The following is a 6,413-nucleotide window of genomic DNA, read 5'->3' on the forward strand; positions in this document are numbered from 1 at the left end:
GACTCAAATAGACAGTAATTTAGTCAGGATCATTATGTCATGATTATAAGACAGTACAAGGGGGTCAGATGTGCTTATAGCAAGTCGTACAATGAAGAGGCCTCATGTGGAATGATCTTCAAAAGTCCTTAAAGTGGGTGGAGTTGGTGCCTCTAGGGCAATTCAGGTGGATGTTAGAGGGCCTTTTTACTGAAGAATGTTTGTTTCATATGATTGTGTTTTACTTTTTGTGTTTTGTGTTTGCTTTTCATATATTGTGTAATTGATGTGTATATAGATAGGTATAGTGTAAATGTTGTTTATTGTTGTGTTGTTTATTGATGTGTTTGACAGGTCATCATTGTAAATAAGAATGTGTTCTTAATTGACTTACCTGTATAAATAAAGGTGAAATAAATTATAACAGCATCATAATGCATTATACCTACAGGCTTTAAAAGCTAGAATTATCGAGGGTAGAGGAAGTTCAGCAGTAAAAACAAACAAAATAGAATTATTGTCAAATATATATATTTGCGAGAAGAAAAAAAAACATATGGGGGATTGGAAGTGATGCAGACAATTACATTAATGGAAGTTACAATCTATCTGCAATATTAAAGCTGATCTACCCCCTAAAAAAAAGCTAGAATCCTTAGTTGCTACCTCAATATGTGTACTTGATGATATGAATGATATATACCCATTGATTCTTGAAGAATACAACTTAGTATGCCTTATGAGCTTAGTTCAACTGTTGTACCCCATCACAACCCAAAATATAAACTTGTTTTACACCAATGTGTGTAAACAATGTAAATGTAAACAAACTATGTATAGCCTCAAAACATGGTTAAAACTATATTTTTTATATCATGGATGGTCAGTCCTTGCATCCATAGCTATGTCTATGAATTTGAGAGTGGTTACATTTCTCCAGGTCCATCCCTCAGCTTTTTTACCAAAACAGAAGCAGGGGCACCGCTTTGTTATTGTTTCAACTAAGGATTCTATCTTTAAGTAAGTGTACTGTAAGTTGAATATGGCACAGTCAATATTGCAGAGAGGCGAAAGGATGGAGGGGTCAAGGGTTATTTGGTGTTTGTCAATGTCAGGTTCTGTGCAGCTCTCAACATAATGAACGCATGCAACAGTAGTACTGTACTAATTATTCCTTTGTTATAGGTGCTCAACTCACCCAAGAGCCAAGTACCATACCATACTTTATGCTACTTGTCAACATGGTTTAGGCTTTAAAACATTTAAACCTATAGACCATAAAACAGAATTATAATATATAATCATCCTAATAATAACATCTATTGAGCTCTGTTGCAAATGAACATGCACTTATGCAAATTATTATTATTTGAGAGCATTTCAAACAAGAAAAAAAAATTGGCCTATACATCAAACATTTAAAAGACATAAGAACATGAGGGGCGCTGTTGGAAGCCAAGGATGTAGCACGCGTCTCCCTATCGCTCCTGAGTTAGTGACCAAATTTATATATTTAACTTTGCAAAACTGCATACATTTCTGTTTGCCCAGGCGTCTGAAGAGACCCATAAACAACTCAGTTCAAGTTTAATAAATTTAAATTCGTAATGACATCAACCCGACCAAAAACAGAGTCTGCAAGAGCAGGCCGCAACAAGCCTGCAACTTCTCCCGACTCACCCCCGCCACCGAACGCTACCAATGCCGGCCCCACGGAAACACTGACTGTGGAGATGCTACAATCCGTGATAGGCACCCTCAAAGCCGACATTTTCGGAAAAATTGACTGTCTCTCTACCAACCTCAGGTCAGAGATATCAACGATCAAAGACGAGCTTAAAAAATCTATCGAGAGTATACAGAATAAGCTCGACGCACATGGGGTGACTTTATCGGATTTGGAGCGAGGGCTACAGACCACGGCACTTTCGCATTAGCGAGCTAGAGGCTAGCGTCGGCTCATTGACAACTAGGGTGGCATTCCTCGATAATAGATGCGAAGATATGGAAAGTAGAATGCGGAGGAACAACATTCGTCTACTGGGAATACCGGAGGGAGTGGAGGGCCCAAGACCCACGGAGTACATGGCCCAGCTACTTCAGGAGCTGCTCGGGCTAGAGGAGAAGCCATTGCTAGACCGGGCTCACCGCACTCTGCGTAGCCGACCCAGGGATGGAGAACCCCCACGACCATTTGTCATCAGGGTGCATTTCTTTCACGTCCGCAACGACATACTGAGAAGATCGGGAGAAGCATCCCCTCTTCTACATAAGGGTAAAAGAGTCTCGATATTTGCGGACTACACAACAGCTGTGGCTAAGAGGCGGGCTAGCTTTGGAGCTGTGAACGCCAACTACACACCTGCCCGGGCGTGAAGTTCGGCCTCATCTACCCTGCGGTTTTGAGACTGACTTTACCGGACGGTTCCATGCACAGATTCGAGGACCCGGCTATAGCGGCAGATTTCATCAACAAGAACGTGAAAGCGGCTGTTGTACCGCATGGTTTGTAACAAATGGTTGGCTAGCTGGTCTTCCTAGCAGGCTAGTTAGCAGGCCGAATGGGTGACTAACGAAGCCATCTCTGCTGGGTTCATCGACATATGAATGTCATTCTCTTCTTTATCTTTTTATTTCCAGCCCAGGTTTGCCGCCTCTAATGCCAATATCTGGGGGTCTGCATGGCTGTTTCAGTCTGATTATTTACCATCTGCGTCGAGGTTAAACCTCTCTTAATCGAGGATAGTTTTCCTTAGACTCTATTGGGGACCATTCTATTCATGTTTGGCTTACTCTAGTTAAATGGTCACTAATCTTAGGTAGCACAGAGTAAGAGTTATCATGCTTAGCTCTAAACTTTCTTCGTATTTAGGGTTTTGCTTGCATCTCATTTGGGGAGATGCTTCGGCAAGGGCGGGTGTGAGGGAAGGGTTTGTTCATGTATATAGTTTGTATATGTTTTTTGTGCCTCTTCGTTTGTCTTTGTTTTTTACATTTGCGCTTTTAGGTTCAACTAAGATCTTCAGTTTACATTGTACCTTGTCCTTTACACATCCTCTCTCTCTCTTAAGATATGACTCAGCCTAGTGTAGCCCATACTGCTGGAGGGAATGGCTTTAATTTTCTTACTTGGAACTGCAGGGGCATAAATAACCCAGTTAAACGTAGTAAGGTACTACACCATCTTCATCATTTGAAAGCTCACATCATCTTTCTCCAAGAAACTCATCTGAAGGTATCACAACACTCAAGTCTTAGGTGCAGATGGGTGGGTCAGGTGTTCCATTCCTCATTTCAGAGTAAGGCGAGAGGGGTGGCTATTTTACTTCACAGATCGGTACCTTTTACATGTTCTAAGGTGATCGCAGATCCCCATGGTAGATATATAATTGTCAGTGGTAGGCTGCTCAATACAAAGGTTCTTCTTGTTAATATCTATGCTCCTAATTGGGACAACGGTGATTTTTTCAAATCGGTTTTCTCTACACTCCCAGATATGTCCACCCATATGTTGATTTTAGGAGGTGACTTTAACTGTTGGTTAGACCCACAATTGGATCGATCCTCCACTAAACCTACCACCCTATCAACCTCAGCTAGAGTTGTTCGAACCTTTATGTCTGAATTCGCAGTCTCAGATCCTTGGAGAATGGTTAATCCAGCTGGGAAAGCATACTCTTTTTTCTCATCGGTCCACCACACTTTTACGCGCATAGACTACTTCCTTGTTGATGACCGGCTCCTCCACTCCATAACTTCATGTTCATATAACCCAATTGTTGTATCTGACCACGCCCCTGTTACTATGGAAGTAGCTTTTCAAAATGTTGACAATCAGCGACCGCCTTGGCGACTAAAAAACCCAACTGCTCAGTAATGAACACTTTGTCAACTTTGTTTTGAGTCAAATCGACTTTTTCATGATTACAAATAGAACCCCAAACATCTCTCGTCTACTCTCTGGGAAACTTTGAAAGCTTATATCAGAGGTGAAATTATCTCCTACACCGCACATGAGAACAAATTGAAAAGGAATAGGTTATCTATGCTAACACGCTGTATTGCCCAATTAGATGACATTTATGCCGTTTCACCATCCCCAGATATTTATAAGGAACGTTTAACTCTGCAAGCAGAATTTGACACACTATTAACAGACCAGGTTACTGAAATGCTTGTCAAGTCTAGGAGCACTTACTATGAACAAGGAGAGAAAGCCAGTAAATTATTAGCTCACAAGTTACGTCAACAATCATCATCATCTCAGATTACAAAAATTCGTACATCATCTGGGATATCATTAGATCCTGGGGGGATCAATGAGGAGTTCAAGAGATTTTACCAGTCTCTATATACCTCTGAAAGTAAAGCGGATACACTGGAATTGGATAATTTCTTCCACTCACTATCTGTGCCTTCGGTCGGCCGGGATTTGGTAAAAAAATTAGAGCAGCCGATCACTGTTGAAGAACTGTCTAACGCTGTCAAATCCCTTCAATCTGGGAGAAGCCCAGGGCCTGATGGCTACCCGACAGAGTTTTATAAAAAGTTTATCACCAAAATAGCCCCTATTCTAATTGAAATGTACAATGATGCATTTGTAAATGGTGCTCTCCCACATACTCTCACTCAAGCAACCATTTGTGTTATTCTTAAAAAAAAACAAAGACCCTCTTGACTGTGCATCATACCGTCCAATTAGCCTGCTAAATGTGGACTATAAAATTCTAGCCAAAATTCTGGCAACGCGGCTAGAAACAGTCCTCCCATCAATTATCTCTCCGGATCAAACAGGATTTATAAAAAATAGACACTCATTCTTCAATCTCCGAAGATTATTTAATATTATATACAATCCTTCTGTCAACAATACCTCTGAAGCCATTATATCCCTGGACGCGGAGAAAGCGTTTGATCGGGTGGAATGGAAATACCTTTTTTACACTCTAAATAAATTTGGCTTTGGCTCCAAATTCATGACCTGGATAAAACTTCTGTACTCATCCCCCAAGCCTCTGTCAGGACTAATAACACTCAATCAGATCGCTTCCCTCTGCAAAGATCGACACGTCAGGGTTGCCCTTTAAGTCCCTTACTGTTTGCCCTCGCCATAGAGCCACTTGCAATAGCACTTCGCTCCAACCCCCTCATCAAAGGCATAGTCAGATACGGGCACGAACACAAACTGTCTTTATATGCAGATGATTTATTAATATACACATCCAATCTTTCTGTCTCTGTCCCTGCTGCCCTTGCCACTTCGCATCCTTCGGTCACATATCAGGGTATAAACTAAATCTCAGTAAAAGTGAATTGATGCCACTTAACATGGCTGCAAAAAAATCCCCTTTACATAACTTGCCATTTAAAATAGCACACAGCAGTTTTATTTATCTCGGGTACATGTCACAATTAGGTTTGAAAACCTTTTTCAAGCCAACTTTGCTCCTCTCTTAACCCGTACTAAGGACGATTTGGAACGGTGGTCTTTGCTACACCTCTCCTTAGTTGCTAGAATTAACTCTATTAAAATGAATACTCTCCCTAAATTCTTATACCTCTATCAGTGCCTTCCAATATTTCTACCCAATACATTTTTCAAAAAAGATCGACGGCCTAATTCTACCCTTTATATGGGACAAAAAGCCTCCTAGGATGCGAAAACAGCTCTTGCAGAGGCCCAAACCAGACGGCGGTCTAGCTCTACCAGATTTCAGATTCTATTATTGGGCCGCTAACCTTAGGATCATTCAGTACTGGTTGCAGAGCAGAGTAATATTCCCACCCCAACTTGGCTGGAGATGGAGGCTGCCTCGTCTACACCGGCATCACTGTCTTCCCTCGCTCACTCCTCTATTACAGGCCCTTACTCCTCCTTCACCAACAATACATGTGTCAAAACAACATTGAAGATCTGGAATCAATTTAGGCGCCACTTTGGGTTTCAAACAACCTCTTCCTTGGCTCCGGTAGCCTCAAACCCAGCTTTTTCCCCCATCTATGATTGATGGTGCTTTCTCAACATGGTCTAATCTCGGTATTAAAAGATTCAGAGATCTGTATACTAACAATACATTTAGTACGTTTCAACAACTATCAGCTAAATTTGGTCTCCCCAGACATCATTTTTTTAGATTCTTACAAGTCCGGAGTTACATCCGCAGCATAGATCCAGGATTCCCCAACCTTTCTAGTGGAACACAGTTCGACACATTTCTCACCCCTCTTCCTAATCAGAAAGGCACAATGTCAATAATCTATAGTCAAATTTGCTCACTACAAGCCATCTCATTAAACAATATCAAATCCTCTTGGGAGGAGGAACTGGGTGAGGAAATATCTGATGAACTATGGGAAGAGGCACTCAAAAGGGTACATAGCTCTTTTATTTGCGCTCGACACGGCCTCATCCAATGCAAACTCATTCATAGGGC

This window comes from Coregonus clupeaformis, unplaced genomic scaffold (genome assembly GCF_020615455.1).
Source record: "Coregonus clupeaformis isolate EN_2021a unplaced genomic scaffold, ASM2061545v1 scaf0104, whole genome shotgun sequence".
NCBI lineage: Eukaryota > Metazoa > Chordata > Actinopteri > Salmoniformes > Salmonidae > Coregonus > Coregonus clupeaformis.